Consider the following 25,561-nt stretch of genomic DNA (forward strand, 5'->3'; position numbering starts at 1 on the left):
TCTACTTCCTGTTGTGTTCATGTTTTATCTCCGTAACCAATCATTTGTAAAAATGCCATTTTATGCATTTTCGTTAATCTAACCATTTGTCACACTTGAAGTTAACGAACTTTGAACTTAAATTAAAATAAAATAAGTCATCCACCAGGTGATTGGTAACGTGGAAAATGGAGACCATACGGTTCCAACACTGTGGGATCTGAGAAAATCTTTTGACTGTGTAAACCGTCATTTACTACTAGACAAACTTGAATTTTATGGTATCAGAGGATCAGCTTTGAAATTCTTCCAGTCTCATCTTTCATCTAGAAAGCAGACAGTATACGTAAATGGTAATTTATCAGAGGAAAGGTCTATTAGCCTAGTTCACATGTACTCACTCGATTTAGCTTTTTTGGTGACATTTTTCAGCCCTGTCCAAAAATTACGACCAAGGTGTCATTCTATTCGTATTTTTGCCTAGAAAGTTTAAGGAAAGGTCCGAAAACGCGCCGACAAAAATTACAAAAGTTAGTGAAAAAAAAGTAAAAAAAATGGGGGTTTAGATTTTTCTCAATATCTTGGAAAATTTTCAAAATTTTGGAAATTTGCAAAAAGATTTGAAAAGATCAATGAATTTGCGTAAAAAAAGTCCCGAAACTGTATCTTGATTATTTATAATTTTTACAGAGCTCTGAAAATAGAGCAAAAAGCGGGTAGTCTGGCTTCCCCGCGCCTTTCGTCACTCTGACATAAGAACAAAAAAAATTATTCAAACATTTTAAATGTAAATATTAAGGAATGACAAAATTCATGTAATGTTGGGATACATCAATAAACAATAATCCGCAGTCAAAAAATTTTTATCACAATTTTAACGTTAATTATAAATTTGTTAATTAATAACTTTTTCTGAATTGAAAGTTAATATAAATATATGAATAATGGAATACCTCAGGAAACCATCTTGGGTCCATCCCTCGTTGTTATCTATATAAATGATATATTCTATTACCTTCTACCCATTATAGTAATCTGCTTTGCCGATGACACCACAATATTACAATCAAATTCTGATATCTCAAATTCACATGTGAATGCCAAAGAAACCGAAGACAAAGCAGAATACTGGTTTACATCCAAGAAACTGAAACTTAAGAAGGAAAAAACTCAGAAAATAACTATATCTTTTAATACCAGGGTAACAATCAATGCTCAACTTGAATTATTAGGTATAATTTAAGATGAGTCACTTCGATGGAAATCACATATTGACCATCTCTGTAAAGAAACTCTCGACACAGTTGTTTCTACTTCGCCAGTTGAAAAGAGCATTGAGCCGTAAAACATTTCTCATTTCGTATCATTCTTTTTTCATTGTCATCTTTTATATTGGATACTTCTTTGGGGTAGATCAACTTACGCGATCAGAATTTTTCGCATGCAGAAAAAAGCCATCAGAATTATAGCTGGAGCTCCATTTGATTTTTGAACTTGAAATGTCATTATGAAAAATTAAAGAGTACCTAAACGAAATTGTTTTTATTCTGTACTTAATTTCATGGAAAGTACATATTTAAACTAAGTAGCCTTAATTTTTTACGTTACTATTTATAACAATATTTAAGAATCTTTTTTTTATAATTCGATTCTTTATTTGTTAACTATTTTGTAAATGATTTTCAAAATTTATAATTAATGCTGCTTTTATATTGTTCTCTCTATTTGCACACTAATTTGTACTAACTGTCTATGACTTGTCACAAATGTATATATTCACAACGTGATTATCTATCTATCTATCTATCTATCTATTATTTTTGATTGATGGTTGTATTTAGTTTGGAACTAATCCGACGGTAAAAGATATACCTACCTATAGTAAAAACTCTAGGAAAAGAGAATGTAGGAATCCCTCAAATATACAATGTGTACTAGAGGTTACTGCATAGATCAGCAATTAAAATCACACCATCTACAAAACACATTGTTACGCCGTTGATATAGGTAAATATCAACATATTATTCATGTTCATACTGTTACATCATAATATACCTATTATACATTTATGTAATTCTAAAAATATAGCAAAACGTCTGACAATAAAGTCCCTCCTTTTCGAAATTTCAATAAAGCAGGGAGCATTTTATTTCCATTTTCAGTTTGGCTTTCACGTTTTCCAAGACTGTCTCACTTAATTTTTACCTCACGTAATCAGCCACATAGATTAGGATCTACCGTCAGAACGTAACAAACGCGAATATATGCGCACACCAAAATAGCCTTTATCTAACATTTGCCTTATAGGCGTATATCTCCGCAAAACTTCGCTGGGGAAGTGTTCAACTTTGAGGGAGTTGGAGCAAAGCAAGCTTTGGACCGAGGAATTCCGGGTCTGCCCGATGACGTTTACTCGAGAGAGAAATGTCCTCTTCCCGGCTCAGTGTGAGCGAACGCCATGATTCGTATGAGGTAAAGCCGATTTCAACCGCTAAAATTTTATATAAACAATTCAAATCGGTGTTCATGATCCGGTCGTTTAACGAAAAATAACAATGTCATTCCTTGTGGAAGTACCAGTGGTGTGTTTCTCGTGTTAACGCGTGTTTTAGTTTGTGTTTCTCAAACCTTGACTGGCAGTACCGGAATTCATCGAAAGGGATGATTTCAAGTGAGATTTAGTTACATTTGTTGTTAACTGTGTTGTGGAACAGTGAATTTGTGGAATTTACAATATTGTGCTGGTCAGAAATACATTTCGGGAGAAGCCATTGAAAAGGTATAATATGGAATTGAAATATTTAGGCAGTTCAGGGTGTTGTATTTACAAACAAAATACATACATGATATGTGGCCCCCTACCTGCCAGTTTATATTTTTCTCATGTGCATATCGACAAATACTTAATTCCCCAATAAAAAAAACAATAAAAAAATAGGTAGGTATTCCTAATTCAAACAACTTTTTTATATAATATTCAGTATGTCATTTTTATTCGTCTGCATGTTTAGGTTTGTTGTTTTGCGATTTATTATTCCACTTTTATGTTGACAATATCTCAAGTTATTACGCATTTAAATGAAACAGTTCTACAGGAGTTCATTGTTAAGTGTACCATCGTTACACTGCACAGCATTTTCTGGAAAAATTGTCAAATGTAATTTACAAAGCGTTGTTGCAAAATTTTTTTGCCATATTCAACGTTAATTCAAAACACAAAATTTAATTTTTGATCGTCATATTCTTCCAGTATAGATTCGTGTATCTTCACTTAGTATCAGTTTTAGTTTTATTGTGAAATATGACATGTATTCAGTTTATTACTCACATTTTACATCTGCAGTTCATACCGAGGTTTATACCTACTTACCGGTATAGATAAAGTAATTCACCCATCAGTCAATTATGTATTTGACTATTTAATGTATGGAATGCATCAAGACCTAAGCTTGGCCTACTAGAACCACTCTGGAACCACATGAGACTTTTTTCTAGATCCGAAGTTACCATACTTAACCATTTCATTTGAGATGATAAGTAATTGTGACAGGTATTAGGAAATCTATTCTAGCTTCAGGCCACTGTTACATACATTCTAAGGATTATGTAGTAAATATAAACCAGTTATCTAAATTGAAACAGTTGAAAAGAAAATTTCAAAAACACCTACTTAGATAAACAGATATCTGTAAAAGGGCTACTCTTCCAGTCTAGCTAATAATTATTTAGTATTCAGTGTTAGGAATCACACGTTAAAAGGTAAGACCTTGTTAGTCCTTAGCTCGCACAAGTTTCTCAACTTCTGAGAGTTGTCGTTCTTATGGGGGCAACAGCTGATTAACGGAAAAACAGATTTTTTAGTATTAGCTATAAATTTGTAATAAAATGATGTAGGTTTGGCGGCTTTGGGATCATGAACCATCCGTTACTGACATAATAATCTTAATTTTATAGAAATACGCTAGAGTTCAGGTGTATTAGAAGATGACATAAAGAAAGTATGAACCATTTGGAACCGAAACTATGTCTAGATTTTTGAGGCATCATTTTACCTCAGGGATATCTAGAATAAAATTAGTTTTGTATCAAATTAGCTTCTTCTGATGAGATATGATATACATAGAAGCTGAAGTATTATACAGCTTCTCAACTCAGTATGTTTGAGCTAGTTAGACATATTACAGAAATTATAATACACCTCGGCTACCATACGCTTTGAAAGCATTAATTTATCACTTACTTACCTTTTCAGAGTATCAGTTGGTTGCTAAGTTCTAAATATAATGATTAAAATAATAACTAATAAAACATCAAAATTTGATTACTTCATTTTTAAACATTCAAAATGTCAAGAAAAACATTGAAATTGGGTAGTGTTGTTTTAGGTAACTGTTTTCCTCTGCTAAATACTTCATCTATTGATTAAAATATAAAATTATTATACTTACATTTAATGCAGGACATAAGTTAATACTCACTTGGAATAATAATATCTGAATCAATTTGTTTTTATTTGATTTCTGTTTTTCGTTCAATTTCATTTGAAATTGTTTCTGAAACGGTTTCCTAAAACAGACATCGTTCCTGTACTAGACTTGATACACCTCCAAACTTTCTGAATTGAAATTTGGTTACAAAACGTTTTTTCTTTATAAAATAACAAAGTAACATCAATACTTCTACCTACCTAATACCTACCTACTTATTTGATTATTTGCCATGGTGTGGTCCACAATATGAAGCTCCTAATGGAGTAATATTAAATTTACTAGTTACAGATATTTTCTCTGTAATTTTCAATAACTTAAACCAACATTGTAAATTTCTACATGTGTCACAAAAGCCCCACTTTTTTGCTGCATCTGAATAACTCCAAACTCGACCACGAATGACCCTACAAGTTTGAAGTCAGAATTCATTTGGGAACTAATTAGGAATTCAATATAATAACGATATTGAAATCGACGTCACACTAAAAATTAAAACTTAAAACTCGATATGTGTTATTTAATCAATAGGCTTAAAATCTGGATGAATTTGTTTCTAACGTCATAATCAAATGTATTTTTTTCAAAATGCGTTTTTTCACAAGGTAGATCTCTCAGTAAATGAATTGAATGCGATATAAATATATCCACTAAAGTAACTCACCCATAAAACTAATAAATGATGGAGAATTCACAAGTGTGAAATTTCAAGCAACGAGCACTTGTAAGTACTTTCCAAATATCGAAAAATAGCATACCTAGATGTAAACAATAAATCAATTGAAACACAAAGTGGTATACTAAATATTGGGTGGGGAGTCTTTTTCAACGTCAGATACAAAAACACTTTTGTTTGCATTTTGATGAATTCAGGCTGTATAGGGAAATATGGAAACTCCAAAGTGACAACTACAAAAAATTGCATGCGAATACATAACACTTGGAAGTTTCCCTTTTTTTAAGGACAAAACAGTAGCACTGCAGAAAAATCTTTAAGTAGCGATTCACATTGGATTTGAATCTCTGGAGATTAAATCCATTTGGAAAAACGTTCTCAGGAAGTTTATTCCACATAAACGCAGTTGTTAACAGTGTGGTTCGATGTATACTGAGTTGAACCTCAAAACGATGAGCAGCCACAATCCGTCGCGTATTTCTGATATGTACAGCTCTTGGTGGAATCAAATGTGTCAAGTCACTTGAACACTTCCCGTGAAAGTATCTATAGAGGAGAGACAAATATCCAACCTTTCTTCGATGTTCCAGGCTACCAAGTCATCCAAGGTATCCAGCAACTTCAGGGTATGTTTGGGGGCAGAGCTCCATACATGAGAACAATACTACAAAGACGGTCTGATCTGAGCTTTATAAAGCATGAAAAGTTGCTGATGTGTGTACAGTTTTCTGGTTCGGAACAGTGTTCCAAGCTTTTGAGAAGCAGCCTTTGAAATTCCTGCGACATGATTGTGCCAAGACATATTGGTGTCCATTTTAACCCCCAACAAACTTATCGAAGCGGAAAAAGGAATTGTCTGACCTGACATTATCAAATCCGGTTCGGAGACATTTATCCTCTTGGAGAAAACCGATACCTGGGTTTTTGTGGAATTGAATTGAACCTGGTTACTTCCATTCCAATTCAAAATCACCTCTACCGGCACCGGAATAAGATGTGCCTCCGTAGCCGATGTCCTGGAATCCAAATGGAATGACAAGACAAGTGTGGTGTCGTTAGCAAATCAATATATTGGATTCATGTTTTTTTTTTCAATAAGTTATTGATATACAATAAAAATAGGCTTGGAGCAAATATGGATCCCTGGGGAACACCAGCGTTAGCCATAGCAAACCCTCATGTCATAGCAAACCCTCATGCTAAACACGGTCAAAGGTCTTAGAAAGGACTTGATTGAAATTGTTTCAAAAACTTGGACTTTCATAATATTTCCAATCATTTCTTCTACAAAAGTGTGTGTTTATTCATTGTTGTTGAAAATATGTATCAACCAAATGATGCCAAAGTGAAAGTGACTCAATTCAGGTTTTGTAACCATGTTGTTTTTGTCTCATTGAATGTTCATATGAAAGAAAAATACTCGGAAAAATGAGAAATCTTTTTTTCGGTGTGTGCCCCCTTCAGAAACCGTTTAAATATAATATATTTTTGCGTTTTTACAATCTGCGTTTAAAAATTGCTGTTTTCTCATTTATATTCTATTTGTGTTGGAAAATCATATGCAATTTATTGTAATCAGAAGTAGATTAGTGTTTGCGGTAAAACACACTTCCTGTGGACTTGGTTTCCTTCCTGAAACCAATTAAAAATGTTCCCAAGATTAATTTTCTCAGGATATTTTACATTCATATCTAACTTGGGTGTTAGTAGATTGTATATAGTGTCAAAATATGTCGAATAGTGAAATATGAGCTGGCCTGTTATCATGAGATATGTTTACAACGGCAAAATACAGATATGGTAATTGTATCTTCAATAGGTACCTTTCCATATTCTCATATACCAACCTTGATACTGATCTACTGATATTCCCAGTGCAGAACAAAACTAGTATAATATCTACAATTTTATTTTTCGATAGTTCTACTTATCGAGCATATAGGTATTGAAATTATGAACTGTCAGATTTGAATTTTTGTATTTAGTTACTAGCTGATGGAAGTAGTAATTGATAGTAGTAACTGATAGTAGTAACTGATGATGCTATTGTGTAGCAAAACGCGATTTAAATAAAATTTATTGTGAAAAGTTTATAACTATCATTATGGAGAGTGTTACCAATTTCCATTCATCTTATACTCCACAAATATAAGGTGGAGTACGGAATGGAAAATCAGTGGAAACCGAAATATTTTGTCAAAGTGGAGATGTAAAGCAAACAAGGCCATTGTCTATTGCCCCTGTCGCATTATTTTCTAAGCGTTGCTTTCTTTCAAATCTGCGAAAAATAAAAACCCAAAGTCGTCTCCACAATTTAATGTCACCATCATATGTTAGAGCGGTAAAACCATCAATCAGTACATGTTTCGAACCTATATAAAAGAAGAACAACGTAACAATACTTAATACAATGCAGTATAAAAATACTTACATAAATAAAATACTGCATTGTATTAACTATTGTTAGGTTGTTCTTCTTTTATTGTAGAGTTTATTTTAAATATTAGCTGATAATGAACCTATATAAGTTCGAAACATGTACTGATTGATGGTTTTACCGCTCTAACGTCTGATGGTGACATTAAATTGTGGAGACGACTTTGAGTTTTTATTCTTCGCAAATCTACTGCACTCCATTTTGAGATATAATGAACTTCTACCAGAGGTTTTTCAAATCTGTGAGTTCTGCTATATAATTTTACCGTTAAACTGGTAGAACCAAATCTATAAAATGTGAACTTGCAGCAATTTTAGGCTCATTTAAGGCTGCGTCATTACGATATCAAACATTTGTTTCCCCCTTGGCTGAAATAAATATTTAGATAATGGCACTCGTAATTGCCTCAGACACACGCGATGAAATCCGGAAATAATTTTTCGAAAATATTCTCCAACTATGTGAGATTGAAATATATTGAGAAATTTAGCGGGAAAAAATCTTCAATATTGTAATAAAGGAGCCTAAAATGAGCCAAAAATCATTGTAAGTTCAAATTTAACAAAATATGAAGGGTTTCTATTTTATTAACTGTGAAGTTGGCAGAATTCACGAATTAAAAATACCACGCTTAGAAAATCGGCAATAGGAGCCTAAAGTTATGACGTAGTCTATCAAATGTTTTTCTCTTTGGTTGAATGAAGAGCACAAAATTATAAGTACAAAATTAGCCCAAAATCAGCCTCCTGTTATGGCCTAAAAATAAATATAAAAATTCAAAGTGGTTCTGCTAAGTAGCTTAACAGGGGTATATGAACGAAATATATACGTGGGTTCAAAAAACTGTCAGGGATTTCAATATATGAAAAAAGATTTTTGTTTTTCTATTTCTCCATCTTCATCTCCATGATACAGACTAAAACGACAACGTGAATCATTGATAAATATTTACAATTTTTTTATGAAGATGGAAAAGTGGAAAGCCAAAAAACTTATTTCCCAAAAACTGATCTTCCGTAAAAATATTCCCCTTTCAAGTAAAATACTCCAAAGTATGTTTGAAATGTAATAAATTTAGCATTTTGCATCGATAGCTAGCGAGGTTGCGAGATTGTGAAATGTCCTTGGAAAATTGGGAATGTTGTAATCAAAAAAGGCGATCCAAACATTATACAGAAATGAAAATAATGGAAATGTGCGGCAATGGATTTATTGTGGTTTGAAGCGTAACAACCTTGAGCAGAACAAAAATTTAACACACAAATTTTCACAAAAAATGTTATTGTTTTCAGTTTTTGACACATAAATAATTTTGAAGAGTGTATCTCCAATGTTAAGTTTGTACAAAATGTTGTGAAACTTCGGCTATTTTCAAAAGGCGATCCAACAAAATTTCTCTATGGAATAATATCATCCTCTTTATTTTTCTACTTGGTATCAAATCAAGTGCCAAATTATAAAATAATACAAAAATATTGAATATAATAAAAGAAATATATTTTATCGGTTTTCATATATTTGTTTTTGATTTGATAACCACTGAAAGTTCCTCAGAGGTAACTGGATGCCAATTCTTGAATAGGAGTGAATCGGAAAAGAGATTACGTATATTGAAAGGGTTACATTTTTGGGAGTGATTAATTTTTGGGAAAAAAAGTTTGGTACTGAAGAGTCCTAAGGCAAGTGTCTTATGGCGAAACATCGATGTCTACCAGTGAGGATGACAGTGTTCCCTGTAAGTGAAATTTTTTACCTTTCATTTAGTATATTTTGTAGACATCCTGTGAATGATATCTGATTTAATTCGATAACGAATGTTTGGAATACAAACTAAGTAGAGAAAAGTGTTTTTTGTATAATTCAGTCTTTATATGAAAGTATTTGTTTCGAAAAAAAAATTATTTCTTTTGAAATTTTGTTTTAGTGGGTTTTACAAAATGGCCTTGTCAACTAAAATATTATCAACTTCCGGTCTTTTTCCGTTATACCGGAAGTCGAGGGCAACTTCCTTATTTCAAATGGAACACTCTGTATTTTATTACATTTTTTAATTTCTCAGCACATTTTAGGACCATTTTGTATAACAATGCCTATACCCAAATTTGTTAGTTTCCGAGATATTAATTTCTTTCTTAAAAATTTGACAGTTGCAGCACCACTCCGAAAAAATCATCACTCATAGACAGTTACATTTGAAAATCAGAAATTTCACAGAATCACACCTTCAGTATCAAGTTATGAACAGGTCCATAGAATTTTCTAAAATAATTTACAGGGTGGCCAAAATTTCCACCTAAAACATGACATCGAGAAAACTGATGAAACATGATTTTTTCAAATGGAAACACTATTCTATTATTTTTGGATAGATACTTCGAAAAAAAAAAGATATCAAATTCATGGAGAATGTCCTATACCTTAAATACACCCCTGGCAAGATATATCTGATTTTGGGAAATATTTGAAATGTAAATCATTCGAAGCAATACCAAACCAAGAAAGCTTTGGAAACAACTGAACTAATATTAACTCTGTCGTTGGTAAAAGGTAACTCAACATGAAAATGGATGGATTGAAATAAAATACTATCATAGAGATGAATTATATCTTTGTTTATTGACATCGAATACAGTAATTTTATTTTGTTTATATTTTTTAAGGTTAGATTTTACTTCAGTTTTAGAATTTAACTTAATTTCTTTAAATTCAAATAATATTGTGGTTCATTCAACAGATGTTCAAAGACATAGCCGTTTTGTTCTAAACAAGAATATATTCCTTTTTGCATACCACTATTTGTAGCTTTCTGTATAGAGTCAGGAATCAAATTATTGAAAGCTCTCAGAACCCTTCGTTTCATGTTTTCTTCATCACTCACAGGATCCGCATAAACATTCTCTTTGATATATTCCCAGATGAAGAAGTCCAGTGGCGTCAGGTCTGGAGAGCGAGGAGGAAAATTTAAATGGCTCATTGTAGCAAAGCCACTGATCTTCGAACATTCCATTCAACAATCCAGCAACGGTATCAGTACTATGTGCAGGGACTCCATCCATCTGATACCATAACTTAAAACGGTATTGTTCAGAAACATGCCTTATGTATTCACCAACCGCATTCCTAATTATATGCGAATATCTATCGCTATTCAAATTCTCTTCATAAAGATATAAACGCCAGATTCAACGCCAGAACCACAGTGACCAATAACTGCATGAAGATTATACTTAATAGTGGTCTGTTAAATTGAAGCGTTCCTCTATTTGGAACCTTCGTACGAGTTTGGTGCTTCTGTCAGAGGTTGAGCCATGTTTAAAGATCATCAGTGTTAGTATTAGATTGACTAGTGCCTCCGCTATACTTGGTGTCTTATAATATTCAGTTACTTTGGCGCAGGTTTGGCAATCCAGTTGATCATCACCTGTTAAAAGTTCCATTTTCAGATGAATTAACAATAAGCTTTGAACGGGCTGGTTATCAGTCATATTAGGAAACAGATACTCAACATGAATATTAGTGAAAACGAAGATAATAAATATATGATGAAATTGGTCGATATTTTGTAAATAGAAAGATCAATTCCACATTTGCAAACCACCTTTTAGCAGAAGAACATGAGTTCCATCATGAATACATTTAGAAGAGAAGAGTTTGAAACTCAATCTTCTAGAATGTTTAGAAATCAATAGATTCAGGAATTCGGGTAATTTACTGAATGATCGATTATAATTGAATAACTCCTCGTTAGTAAATATTTTTTCAACTGAGACATAAGCTTAGATAATTTAATTCATTACAAACTTAGGTGAAAATCAGGTACCTACTTTAAATGTAGGTACTTCATATTGTAAAATTAGGTATATTAAGCATTGAATATGTAGAATATAGTTAGTAAAACACGCCCGAAGAAGCCACTGTATGGCGAAAGACGTGTTGCGTTTTTGTAAAATTGTTTAGTGAAAATCTCACAATAAAGTGTTTTTGAATACGGACTATAACAAATTTAATGATTTACATAGTTATTGGATCCACTGAATTCAGGTTATGAACTCCGCGTAGTATTCTCTGAACACAAATAATAACTAGAATTTGAATTGATTTATTTTCAAGCAAGCACGTATTGATTTCCATACAATTTTAATTCATTACCTTTGCAATATTACCAGTTGGCAAATTTCACACCTCAAGTATCATTTCTTGTTAGCATTGAAATTGATACGTCTCATGGTGAAAAAAATTGTATATTGGAATGACCTTTTAATTTGTAATTTAAAGTGCTTATTTATGTTGAGGGTGAATATGTTCAGCCTGAGGGTATTTTTAGGGTCGGGCCCCTCGATTAGAAGCACAGGAATTATGCGGGTTAGATTTTAGCCTAGGGGAACATGAGTTGGATTGGGAATGAATTTAATACAATGGGTATGGCGAGATTGGATATCGCTATGAATTTCATTGTTCTCTTCAGTAATTGAGAACGATTTATACAGAATTCACCTGTTCAAGGTGGCGAATTGGCAGTCAAAAAGCCTTAACTAACTGGCTGTTGAAAATCGAACCCAAAACGGTAAAGTCGTTTTTGAGATAAGCACGCACAAAACACAGACAAATAGATACAAATTCTAAAAACCATTGTTTGAGTTAGTAAAGACTCCCAATATTGGTTTTTTCAAATATCTTCTTTGTATAGAGAGTGATCAGTTACACTTCTATTCTATTATGAGATTGATTAGTAACTGAATTTACGTTCTGAAATGTTGTTCACTGCAATTGGAAAATAGCCTATGAAATATTGATTTATATAATGAAAAAAAAAAAAACTTAATTTATTTGATTTGTCAACGAGAATCAAATAAATGTTTGAAGAAATGACTTTACTTTTTATTTGAGAAATTTATGTCAATAAAAAAAAAGAGTAATTGACTCTGTGGCTCATTCGAAACTCTTATTTTGTAGGTTGTAAATTACCTACCAAAATGATGTTGATAAGAACTGAAAATTTAATGTATCAAATTTTTCGTCATTTTTTCATGTGTTTTTCAGTGATTATTTTGCTTTGATAACATATTTTGTAGGTCATGACATGAAGGTAAATACCTAATGTTGATTGAAATTCAAATGACCTTTGGTCGGTTCTGGAATTTTTGTTCCGGCTGTGGAAAATTCTATAATGGAAATGATTAATATTGATGCTTTTCTATTTATAACAGGTTGCTCTAGATTCTGGAGGTCGTAAAATAAATGACTGAATAACGATGAAGGTGATTGATCCTCTTTTGCGTTCCACGATTTTTTTTTCAAATTTTATGTATGATATGATGTTTGAATATAATTCTTTTTTGTTTTTGGTATTTTTTTACGTTTTCTCAAAACTTTTCTGATAGAAATGATGAATGATGATCTTTTTTTGTCATTTCTGGAGTATAGATACAGCTCAGTGCAGATTTTCAAAAATAAACAATTGAATACTGTTTATCCTCAACAGTAGGAATCTTTCAGGCCTAGTCGAGTCATATATAATGAGATCTGATCTCCAAAACGGTTTTTTTCAAAATATCTAGGGTCTCTCAGGGCTAATGTGATACACCATAAAAATTGGGGCTAATATGATTATTTACGTGCTTTGAGCCAAAAATAGTAAAAAAAAATACTGACCAAGTAATACATTCTATTATTGTTGGGCATAACGGAATTTCTCATTATTGCATGGTAAGTGGACAATAAAAAAATAAATAATCAGCAGTGATTTTTTTTAAGCAAAAAAATTTCAGTAACTGACTAAACTTTTATTCAAACTCCGTTGTTTATTGAGGTAGAAATGTTTTTATGCGCCACCCGTATTGGGGGAAGATAGCTTTAAGTTTCTACATTTGAAAACTTCAAAATAGGTAATTTTATCACGAAATATATGACGTCACATATAGGGGGCTAATTTGTTACAAATAAGGGGGTTAATTTGATACAAACATTGGGGCTATTGTGATAGAGCTGAAGGGGCCTTTTTGATATTGCAAAAACTTGAAAATTGTGCATTTTTTTAGTTTTTGTAACTTTCTTGGATTTCAACTTGTTTTGATTTGTTGCAGGACCACCTGTAAATCACAAATACAAGCTCTATACTCTGTTTGGATAGTGCTAACGGTTTTAGTGTGTGATTGTATTTTTTAAAAAACTTATTCGACATATAAAAAAAGATGTGTTAAAATGGTGCGTAAGTACCTTCTACTTCAGCAGAATGTGGATCTTCAGTTGGTCTATCTCAATCAGTCACAGCCAGCCTAAATACAGACAGGAACTCTGGTTCCTCTACTCCAATAATCAGCACTCCAAGTACCCCTCGTTCGTTTGAGACTTTGCTTCTACAAAGACTCAACAAAACCGTTGCTCCAAAAAAAAACAGAAAGAAACTAGCTTCAACGGCAGCAATCGTTACTAGTGAAAAGTGCATTGCTGCGGAACACAAATAGAAACAAGAAATGGAAGAGAAAGAAAGCCGAAAAAGACCCAAAAAACTAGGGGGAGGAGTCAATAAGAAACATAAGAAAACAACCACATCAGGCACCCATGAAACCCAACCAGCGGAAAATGCTACCCAAGACGAAATAACAAGGAAGAGAGTCAGATAATTCAGGAAAAACAAAGAAAACAAAAGAAGCGTAAGAAAATAACGGTTTCGTCAGACAGCGAATCAGATATCCCAAGTGAAATTGATTTTGCAGATGAGGATAGCAGTGATTCCGACATTATACAAGCCATGCAGGGAGAAGAGTCAGACTTGGAATTTGAGAAGACTTTAGGAAACTGCAATGGTAGTGACATGCATGACCAACATACTACACCTAGAATCAATGACTGGGTTGTAGTTAAATTTGCAACCAAGAAGAAAGTGTTGCATTACGTAGGTCAAGTTATGGATATTGAAGCTGGTGAACCAAGAGTAAAATTCACACCAATAAAGGAGACACACACTGGTAAAAAATTTTCCACCGGTACCGGTGGCAATTTAATTACCGCCCTTATTAGCGAGAAATTACTTTCGTGTGTGATCTCACATTCCATGCGGAATATTATTTTGTAATTCTACCCCGAAGACAAGTGTGGAATTTTTCAGTGTAATTTTTCATTTGGAGTGTACTTTTGTGTTGAAATAAAACTTTATAGGGTAAATTTGCGATATAAATTTATATCGAGATATTACACTCTTGACAGAATTTTACAGTAGAATTTTACACTTTTATATAATTTCACAGTGGAATTCTATACTCTGATAAAATTTTACATTGTAACTTTTCATTTACGGGTTATATTACCTTGGGATATTCCGTTGTAAGAAGGTCCGTATTCAGAGTAGTTTTGAAGACAATGATACCTCAATCGGATGTTGACTCTTGACTCCTAAGTGGCCATTTTTCCTCATAATTTAGATAATAATTGAATGCACAAGACATATTACTCATTGATATATTAAAAAAAATATGTATATACAAAATAAGTTCATGAACATTCTTGAAATGATTTTTTTTTTCATTTTCAAAAAAGTCAAATAACAGTACAAAATAAAAAAACCATTCTTCAAATCAACACATTTTCTTTCTTGCTCATGGTGGTATTATTCGGAAAGAGAAATGAAAGTAATATTTCTTTTTCTTTTTTCCTCAATTGCTGTTATTATCCTAAAAGAGAAATGAAATATCAACAAATGAATAGGTTTAGAAATCTAAAAACACAGTAAGTTGACGAACACACATTCCTAGAGAAAAACTACTACTAGTTTGACTTCAATATTAATATTTCTCAAAAATTTTTGATACATATTCAACCGTTTAAATAAAAAATTAGATTTTTCCTAAAGGTCCTAAAGTGTTTCTCGATTCCTTCAATTTTGAGTTTCAACTTGCCTCCCATCGCAAAAATGTTTTCAAGTTCAATAATAAGAATCACAAATACTCAAATTCATCCAAAATTATGAGAGATACGAATAAAACGTTCATATATTTTTTAGGTGAATAAAATTACGATTTAACATTGTCCGATATTTGCAACCACCAATACGAAACTTTATCACTCATCGAAATTCATTTTTAAAATGGATCGTGCATATACGGCGTCACTGATGAGTCACGCCACTGCTATCGAGTATATCTCTTTTTCTCTTTTTCTCAATACCATTCAGTAATTATCACAAACATTTTCAAATATATGTTCTGTAATTATTTGAAAATCAGTTAAAATATGTTGTACTATTCCATATAGTATGAAATAATTCGCGATGTGAGGTTAGGATATACTTGTAATAAAAAAACACTCTATAATGCATAACGAGAAAACTCAATGAATTCATCTGTTTATTGGACTAGTTATTGAAATTTTACAAGAAATGTACTCACCTTCTTTACTTATTTTCACCAACAACAAAATATTCTAATGCACACGTCAGACAAACCGATGCACTTCTGTAGACAAGAATGAACAATACAATAATCGCTCACAAATACAAGCGTAATTTTACATTCAAAAAAGAGATGGCGAAAATTTACATTTCACTAAGGGGGAATACCCATCGTCCAGTTAGTAATTCTCTTCACATGAAATAATACGTTATGATTTCACACATATATTAGATGAATATTTAATTCTCAATGAAAAGTACATTGCCCACTGAAATTACGCTCGGGGATGTGAATTACTCAATAGAGAGAGTATATTTTCAATAAAACTGAAGTAATTTTCTTCGTTCGAAATGAAAATTCCGCGGTAGATTTCAATTATTTTTCCCGGTGCATGAAGATGCCACAGTTTTTGTTGGAAAGAGCCGGAAGATGTGTCATTTATTGAAAATGAAGATGTGGTAGAAAAACTTGCTGAACCTGCTTTGGGAAGGAGAGGAGAACTGATTTTCAACTCAACTTTTGAATATTATAATATTCAATAATTTCATACAAGAAACTAAAAAAATTATGGAATGTTAAAAATGTTAAGTTTTTTCAATAAACGGTGCTTTAGTTATTTTTTCCAAAGGAGTTTTTTTTAGTGGAAAAAACATGAACAAGACAGGTTTGTATCTTTTATATGGCTGAAGGCAAAAATTCGAAAAAATTACTGGTATCACATTAGCCCCAGAGCTCGTCTTACGTTCATTGACGATATTGAATGAAATACAATGATGTATCACTTAAGCCCCATCATCGTATCAAATTAGCCCCACCAGGTGGGGTTATTATGATACACAGTTTTTATTTTTTTTTCAGCATTGGTACTGCAACTACATTTTTTGTGCACCCATAAATAAACTAACCAATACGAATTATATATCCCAGTATTTTTTCAAAATGGCTTAATGTATATGATTAGGTATAGTGAAAAGTGTATATTTTTGTATCATATCAGCCCTGATCGACCCTATTTCAAATGGGCCTATTAGAAGAGTTGCAACACTATGCCTAGCTTTTCCACTAAGGCATTATTTTAACTTCGATTTTTTTTAATGAAATTGCATATTTTCTACAAGTTGAGTATTAAAGGATAACCAATCAATAAGATTACCTGTATGAAGGTAATTCTTTACTTATCGACTGCCTACCAGAAAAGTAACAATCTTTTTATTTTCTCAAAAATTTCCGTCTTCAACTACGTTACCAGCCATATTTCCAGTTTTTCAACATTTTAAACTGTTTTCTCGTGAACTGTTAACAAGAAAAGTCAAGTGTGTGGTATTTTTGAAAAGGTAGCTGGATTCCCTTTCTGTTCGAGATTTTGAAGGTTATGTCTGTCCTCACTTTAAAGGAAGACGGAATGTATGTACATACCAACTAGTAAGGAAGAAAGACCCCCAGTCTTAGGTATGAATGGGAGAAGTTAGTATTGAGATGAGAGCGAGCATTAGGTTCCTCGAAATTGTGGTGGACTCAGGACTACTGATCATAGACCATCACAAGGAAGTGAGGAAAACATTGAGCGAACTGGCAGGGAAAATGAGGTGGTGGACTGGGAGGAACATTGGGCTAAACAGTGAAGGTGTATGAATGATATATGAAAGGATAACCAAACCTGCGTATCTGTATGGAGTGCAGGTGGGGGGGAATAGGGTTTATGATAGCAGGGTGAAGAGACAGTTGAGCGCAGCACAGAAGCCCTTCCTGCTGGCCTCTTGTGGGGCTTACAAGACGTCGCCAACGGCTGCGCTTGGTGTCATCACTGGAATGGCGCCATTACAGGTAGAAGGATGGGCCTGATAGCAAGGATGGAGAGTGAATAGGACAAGGAAGACCGAGGATAGAGTGAAAGGAGAAGATAGAATACTCCCATGGTTGCAAAGGGCGTTCTTGGAGAAGATGGAGGACGGAGGAATGATTGAAGTATATATAGATGCCGGAGCGAGGGTTGAGGATGAAAGAATGGGAAAAAGTGGAGAGGATGAATGGACACCAGGGAATGAAAGGATCACCGGATAAAGCAGCGTGAACGAGGCAGAGCTGATTGCGATCGAGTGAGTGAGGAGCAAACAAGCATCAAGATTTGGCAGATGATTGAGGAGAGGAATGCTAGGGGAGTACGTACCCAGATCACATGGAAGAGGAGACATGATGAACCTAATGTAGGAAACGCGAAGGCACACGATGAAATCGCATAGTAAGATAGAAGAGAGATAAAGGATAAAAGAGAGGTACGACTGGGCGACTGTTCTACAGATTTTGTAGAACAATCGGATTGAATCTGTCGCGGAAGGTTGTCCAACTGCTCGCGGGACATGGGAACTGTCCGAGATACTTGGCAAGATTCAACCTGGATCCGGAAGTTCCCTGCCTCTGTGACTATGGGAAGCCTGAAACGGTAGAGTACGTGAATGATAGATACATGTATGGAGACAGGATTGGTTGGCGAGAGTGGAAGGAAAGGATGGAAAAGATGAATGGTGAAATGATGTTGAGAGATATAAATGGGAAAAGAATTGAATGGGTACGATTCTTGAATTATTGGGCGGCTAATGTGGCGAGGGGTTATGGTCTCCCCAGTCATGACAGAATATGCTTTTTTGTAAATATCTCCAAGGATGATGTGCGCTAATGATTATGTCACTTGGGATACATGGGTTGGGCGTACTAGGGAGAGAGTATGTCATGTAGACATGCAAATTTTGCTTCCTTTTTTCATGTTCGAAAGAGCTAGAATCGTCAGCTTGAGTTTATTTGATATATTATTGTAAAATGATTGTTTTCTATGTATTGGGAAATAAAGGAAATGGGTCTTCTACCCCGCTGATTCGTCCCTCCGTATGGTCGACGCTATGCGCCGGTGGTACGGGGGGCGGGGGGGAGTTCGGAGGAGTAGGGTTTCCCTTGGTAGTGGTGGCGCTAGATAGAGGGAAGATGCCTGTTGTAAGGCCTATGAGCTGGAACAGCTAAGGCAATGGCATTATTCATGTCCTCACTAGAGGCTTGATGTACTTTAAATGAAAACTAGCCTGCAAAATGTCCGCCGCAAAAATTTTTTTCATATTTTGTATTTTCTATAGTGGCTGAAATATAGATGGTGGTACATTTTCGAAATGACTCACTGTATATCTTTCCACATGATCTAGAACCGTTTGATCAATTAATGTAGCGAAAAAAGTCGAGATTTCTTTGCGAAATTTAACTTTGATGGTGGCAGTGTTTGTCATATATCACAGACGGTGTAGGTAGACTGAACTCGATAATGTATCACGCTGGTTATACCCTCTCAAAGCAAAAGTTAGAGACTGAAGTTTCTTTATTCTATTATATGCTTACGCTACACCTCGTCGATAATGAAAATAAACGCCGACAAACAGAAACTCTCGAGCAGAGTTCGCGGAGTAGATGGAATTGAATATCTTTTCATTTTGAATTTTTGTACTGAAATATTGATGAAATTTTTAATCTCGGTTTGAATCTATTATCTTATTGGTTCTGTATGAAGAAACTTTGTTGAATCTCATTTTATATTGATAACAACTATTTAATAAAATACTGACACTTACTTATTTCATCTTCTTTTGTCTGCTCTTCTCTTTCGAATGAATCTCTTCTCTCTTTTTCCAGTACAACTTTTTTGGGGCACCCAAATGTTAAGGCGTTTGAAGTTTTGCTAATTTCTTGAAACCGAACATTTTGAAATGTTTAAAGTTGCTGCAGAAATATTCATAAACTTTGTTCAAAAGTTTGGATTAGCTTGAAACACTTGAAATAGATACATTTTGTTAAATGTATGGAAAACTTTCTAATTATCGATAAAGTCCCACTCACTAAATGCGAGTTGGAAGACGATGATGACGCTCAATCTGTTAGTTTATATACCGAGTATAGTGAGAGAAAAAATATTTGAAATGAAAATGGAATTCATTTCTAAACTGAAACACAAAGTTTTAACAACACGAATGAAGGAACGGATTGCAAATGTTATTCACTAAAACAAGAAGCGAATACTTGTCCTTTCGATGTGAAAGCAACGAGTGTAAGTCTGAATAACATTAAAAGAATACATAGTGAAATGAAAGAAATCGAAGATGATGAGTCACCCGCATTTTTCACTTCAAATAATATCAGAAACTGATAGATTCCAAAAACTATTCTTGGTGAGTTTGACAAAGGGCTAAGAAATCTAGCACTTGAGGAAGAAATTTTTGAAAAATATTAAGAAATATAGAGGAAAAGGTCGACTAATAATTTATATGGATGAAACTTATTTTCATTCATTCCACACACATTCAGAAACTTTTAACGATAATTCAACGTGCTAATTTCAAAAGGACAAAGATTGATCATAGTGATTTGTGCAAAGATTTGTGCAAAACTATAATATTATTTAAGATTCAAATTAAATACTAAATCAGGTGACTAGGTAGGCACCGAAGGAAAATTAATCATGAAGTGGTTGCAAAAAAAATACTAATTCTTAATCTTTCTGTAAAAAGTGTCCTGGTTTTAGGTGTCATATCACAATGTGCAAAGTGAAAAATGACTCAACATGTCATTTGAAAGGACGTGGTTAAGACGCAATATGCAATTCTTCGTTGAGAATCTATCTCTATTCTATAATAAAAATCTACACACCACAATTGAAAGTCTATGAAATCGATATTCCGGCTAGAAAATTATGAACTCACAGTAGTGAATGCCTCCATATCGATTAAAACCCTGTTAGTTTTGGTATCATTATAGCATATGTAACTGATAATAACGCGATAATTTATTTTGAGTGCGTTAAAGGTTTGCATGAGCAGTTCATAAAGTCTTCGAAGAGTTTTATCCCTTCCCAATCTGCTCTTGATTCAGTTATCGTTATTATTACTATAAATGTATAAGGGGATAGTGATGACGGACAACTAGAGTGATGACAACATCAGCGATTTTGCTGTCTCAGCAATTCAACCGTCATCAAATTTCTGTTTATTCTTCCATTTTCAAAATTTCGTCGTGTCTTATACCAACTCATTCAAATGTAATTATGAAAATATTAATATGACCCACTCAATCTGTAATCATTACTTATGATGAACTGTTTGGAACCTTTGGTGTAGTAATGAAAATTACTGGAGTGTTATCCCAACACCAAACCGTTATTTTAACACCTCGACACGTGTTTCAATCACCAAGTGATCATCTTCAAGAGGAAGATTAAACTAAATTGACATACAATGTTGTCTCTGTACGAGCAGTCTTGTCTGGGAGATCACGTGCATTATGCATGATAATGTGTTGGAGTACTCTGTTGCTTGGTTGAATAGAGTAGTTTCCATCTTTATTTGTCCTAATGGGTACTCTGTCAGGAAACGCGCAGGTGTTAGAATTCTCAAGTTGATAAGCTGTATTTTATTTCAAAAAGTAGATGATCTTCTGAGCAAGGATTAGTGATGCAATTATTCGTTTTAATGAGGTGTTTTTCTTCATCTGCTATTATTTGTCTTTAATTACCTGTATTTTTTATATCACCTGTAAGTGAGCCCCCATATGCTGATGTTCCTCCTTTCATGAAGAAAAACTGCCGACAAAGAGACCTGCCAATCAAATTGTATTATGCTTGACGGCCTGCACATTGTAAGGGTAGTATTTTCTGTAATTGATATATGTTTGAGTTACAACTGCCACAAAAGTAAATCAAATATCTAAAAGAAAACCACTATTTCATTTTTGGGTATTATACTTCGGAAGAGAGTTCTGTACGAATATATTTTTGTTTAAAAAAAACACTTGAGTATTAAATTTTCATCATGGATAAATGAAACACAATATACTCTCGAGAGCTACAATTGCCATCTGGATATCACGGAAAGAATTTGGAAAAACGTTGGATTTTAAACCGTACTCATGCCTCATTGATATGGTTGCATGAAATGGAAGCTAAGTCACTGAAAGTGCAACGATTCACTCGATTGGAAGAACGATTGTGTTTTATCAGAAGCGACAAAAACAAAAGTATCGCAATAAAAAAACTAGAGCCCAACAACAAATAATTCATGATCTAACAAACAGCGTTGTTTCGCCCTGGCATAAGTCGCAGTAGTGATGCTAGGCTGAACCACGATTGCATTGTTGGAGTCCTCAAAGGACGAGATAGGGATTATACATGAGTGATTTCATCTAGTTACTTCGCAGTGAAAGCTGCAGAGACGGACAGTTGGCAATTTTTTGTTCAGCGGTTGATGTAGGAGCTTGGTTTTGAACAGACCTTGGTTTGCTGACTTCAAACGTGGGAGACACCGATGATGCAGAACGCAGGGGATGTCCAAATGGGGCAATAACACTACAAAATATATAAAAAACCCACAAAATTCTTTTGAACTTTTGGTAACTTCGCCCAAAGCGCCAGAAAGCACAACCATTGGCTGGAAAGGTTATGGCTTCGGTATTTTTGGATGTGCATGATGTAATATTCATCGACTATCTTGAGAAGGGAAATACTATATATCAACAGTGAATATTATATAGCGTTATTGGAGGGTTTGATTGCTGAAATTGCAAAGAAACGACCGCATATGGCAAAGAAAAAAAATTGTATCATCGAGACAAAGCACCGTGTTACAAGTCAATTGAAATAATGGCAAAACTACATGAATTGAACTTCGATTTACTCCCACATCCACGGTATTCGCCAGATTTGGTTCCCAGCGACCACTGGCTGTTCGCAGACCTCACTGGCAAGAAATTTCGCCCGAATGAAGAGTTGATTGCTGAAAGTTTGGCCTATTTTAAGGCAAAAGATAAATCGTTCTACAAAAGTGATATTGAAATGTTGGAGAGGTGCTAGAATGAATGTGTGGCTCTTGATGGAGATTACGATGATGAATAAAGCCAATTTTTGAGTTTTCAAGCCCATGTGTTATGTCACAATAGTTTATTATTGTGCTGTCATTACTCAGTTATTAACTACACACAAAAAGCAGTTTCTGATTAACTGATCAACTGATTTAGTATTATGATTTATTTGAAATGTATTCTCTTCGTCTCAGCGATATTCATTTAATCATAAGATATTTGTCGTGAATTCAATAAATTTGATTTCTCTCAATTGATTGGGTTTATTTTATTAACTCTTCTAAAAATATCGACATATTCAGTTTGAATAAATATTTGATCTTTTTTCTCTCAATATTTGCACTCGTATTTGCATTAAAATAAACTTTAATTTACTTGATCTAGAAAATATTTTGTTTGGTTTCAACGAATGATTTGTTTGTATTTAAAAACTATTTTCGAATAAAAATTTTATCGTTAACAGAAAAAGCACATTTGCTCATTCGTTTTACGGGAAAGAAAACTGAAGAAGCCATTATAATTCACGCACTAAGTATAATTCACTAATAACAACACTGATTAAGATGAAAGGGCTTCATTATTAATTCATAATCCTTAGTTAATAAAGTACCTAATTAAAGCACTATTAGATTGTAGAAAATCATCCTCTTTTCCATCGAAAATTGAGAATAAAAATCTATTAATTAATAATGCTAGTGTGCTTCACATTTTTTGTTATATCAAATCATACAACAACTAATTTAATTGAAAAAAGGTTGCTTGGGTAACAGGATCAATTTTTTATTCAAAAAACCCTTGTTTTCTTGCTGGCGTTTCGAATTTAATTAAATTAATTCTTCTTCGAAACCAACCTTTTTTCAGAAAAATTGTTGGATTGTAAACTAGTTAACTGAATTAGTTTATTGTTTAAAATTAATTCTACATTCAATTATATTGGAAGATATTTTGAATTCTTCTCTTACAATATCTCATCAACTTTATTGTGTGACATATTTCTCTCGATTTCAAATTTTGGTACGTTTTTATATTTTTAAAATGCTTTCCTCTTGAACACCCCGTATATCACCTTCATTACAAATTCTAACACGCGCGGTTAGGCTCAGGATATTTTATCGACATAAAACAAGTTTCTAGTTTTTTATTTATGTTTAATTAGTCTGATCTATGCCGTTTTCCAATTAAGCTTCGGTCGATTATAGAGGAGACCGATGGTGAGGATAATAATCCTTGTGGTGTAACTGCTGTAATCATTTGCAAGCTGTTTTTGCTCAAGGCCATAGCGTCTATTATTCAGAAGAAAAAATATATTCATGGCTTGTAAGATATTTTATTGGGGAATGAGAGAAATTTAGATTTGTTTTTGATACCTGAAAGGTAGAAAGTAATGAACGGGTTATGGTGGGTAAACAATTGAGAAATAACATAACAAGAGCAGTTATCCCGGACGAAGCAGTCATATCAATTTGTGCGTTTTGGATCATGTTTATGTGAAAGTGTTCATAAATTTTCTGATGAAAACTTTGATAGTGTCCTTGTTTATCGATGCTAATTCAGTACCCCTGTTAGGCTAGTAGAACCACTGCAAGTGGCCGTCGATGGATATCTCTCGAATACTTTCACTATCAACGCTGGTGTTCCCCAAAGATCCATATTGTCTCCAACCCTCTTTTTATTGTATATCAACGACTTATTGGAAAAAACAAGAATCAAATATATTGCTGACGACAGCACAATTGTCTCGTCATTCCATTTGGATTGCAGGACATCGGTTACGGAGGCACATCTTCACCGGCAGTAGGAGGTTGCATATCTTAATGAGGATCTAGAAGTGATTTCGAATTGGGGTGAAAGTCACAAGGTTCAATTCAATGCCATAAAAAACCAGGCATCGGTTTTCTCCAAGAAGATAAATATCTCCAAACCGGATATAATAATGTCAGGTCAGACAATTCCGCTTTCTGCTTCGATAAGTTTGTTGGGGGTTGAAATGGACACCAATATGTCGGCACAATCATGTCGCTGGAATTGCGTAGGGTGCTTTTTAAAAGCTTAGAACAATGTTCCCAACTAGAAAACTGTACACACGTCAGCAACTTTTGATGCTATATAAAGCTCAGATCAGATCTTCTTTGGAGTATTGTTCTCATGTATGGAGCTCCGCCTCTAAGTATACCTTAAAGTTGCTGGATTCCATCCAGAAAAGAGCCATCCGCCTGATTGGAGACGCGAACATCACGTGCAACCTTGATAGCCTGGAAAATCGAAGAAATATTGGATATTTGTCTCTCTTCTATAGATATTTTCACAGGAAGTGTTCAAGTGACTTGGCACATTTGATTCCACCAAGAGCGGTACATATCAGAAATACACGACGGACTGTGGCTGCTCATCGTTTTGAGGTTCAACTCAGTACACCTCGAACTTCACTGTTTAAGAACTCTTTCAACTGGAGAACTGCGTTTATGTGGAATAAACTTCCTGCGAACGTTTTTCCAAATGGATTTAATCTCCAGCGATTCAAATCCAATGTGAATCGCTACTTTCGCACAGGCACCATTCTGAGAGCGCTTTAAAAATTAATTATAGGGTAATTTTTTTCGTACCAGAGATATCGCTTTGCTAGTCCAGACTTAAGATAGCCGGCTTAGACTATGCCATAATTTTAGACTATTATTCCCCCTATCGACAACTCTCCATGTGTTCTACTTTTTC

At 33.9% G+C, this 25,561-nt stretch overlaps 1 protein-coding gene across 2 annotated transcripts in view; it reads left to right on the forward strand.

Moving 5' to 3' along the window:
• The first annotated feature begins 2,411 nt into the window (after positions 1-2,411).
• The window catches only part of wge (BAH domain and coiled-coil containing protein winged eye), a 277,971-nt gene continuing 254,821 nt past the window's right edge, over positions 2,412-25,561 (forward strand). The window contains exon 1 of one of the 2 annotated variants that reach the window (XM_074179834.1): positions 2,412-2,759. The gene's annotated coding sequence lies outside the window, so the exon portion shown is untranslated. The remainder of the gene's footprint in view (positions 2,760-25,561) is intronic. The other variant, XM_074179832.1, reaches the window with a different exon arrangement.

Source organism: Leptinotarsa decemlineata, unplaced genomic scaffold (assembly GCF_025532065.1).
Source record: "Leptinotarsa decemlineata unplaced genomic scaffold, Ldec_3_MD MMD2_tig00026282_RagTag_RagTag, whole genome shotgun sequence".
NCBI classification, from domain to species: Eukaryota; Metazoa; Arthropoda; class Insecta; order Coleoptera; family Chrysomelidae; genus Leptinotarsa; species Leptinotarsa decemlineata.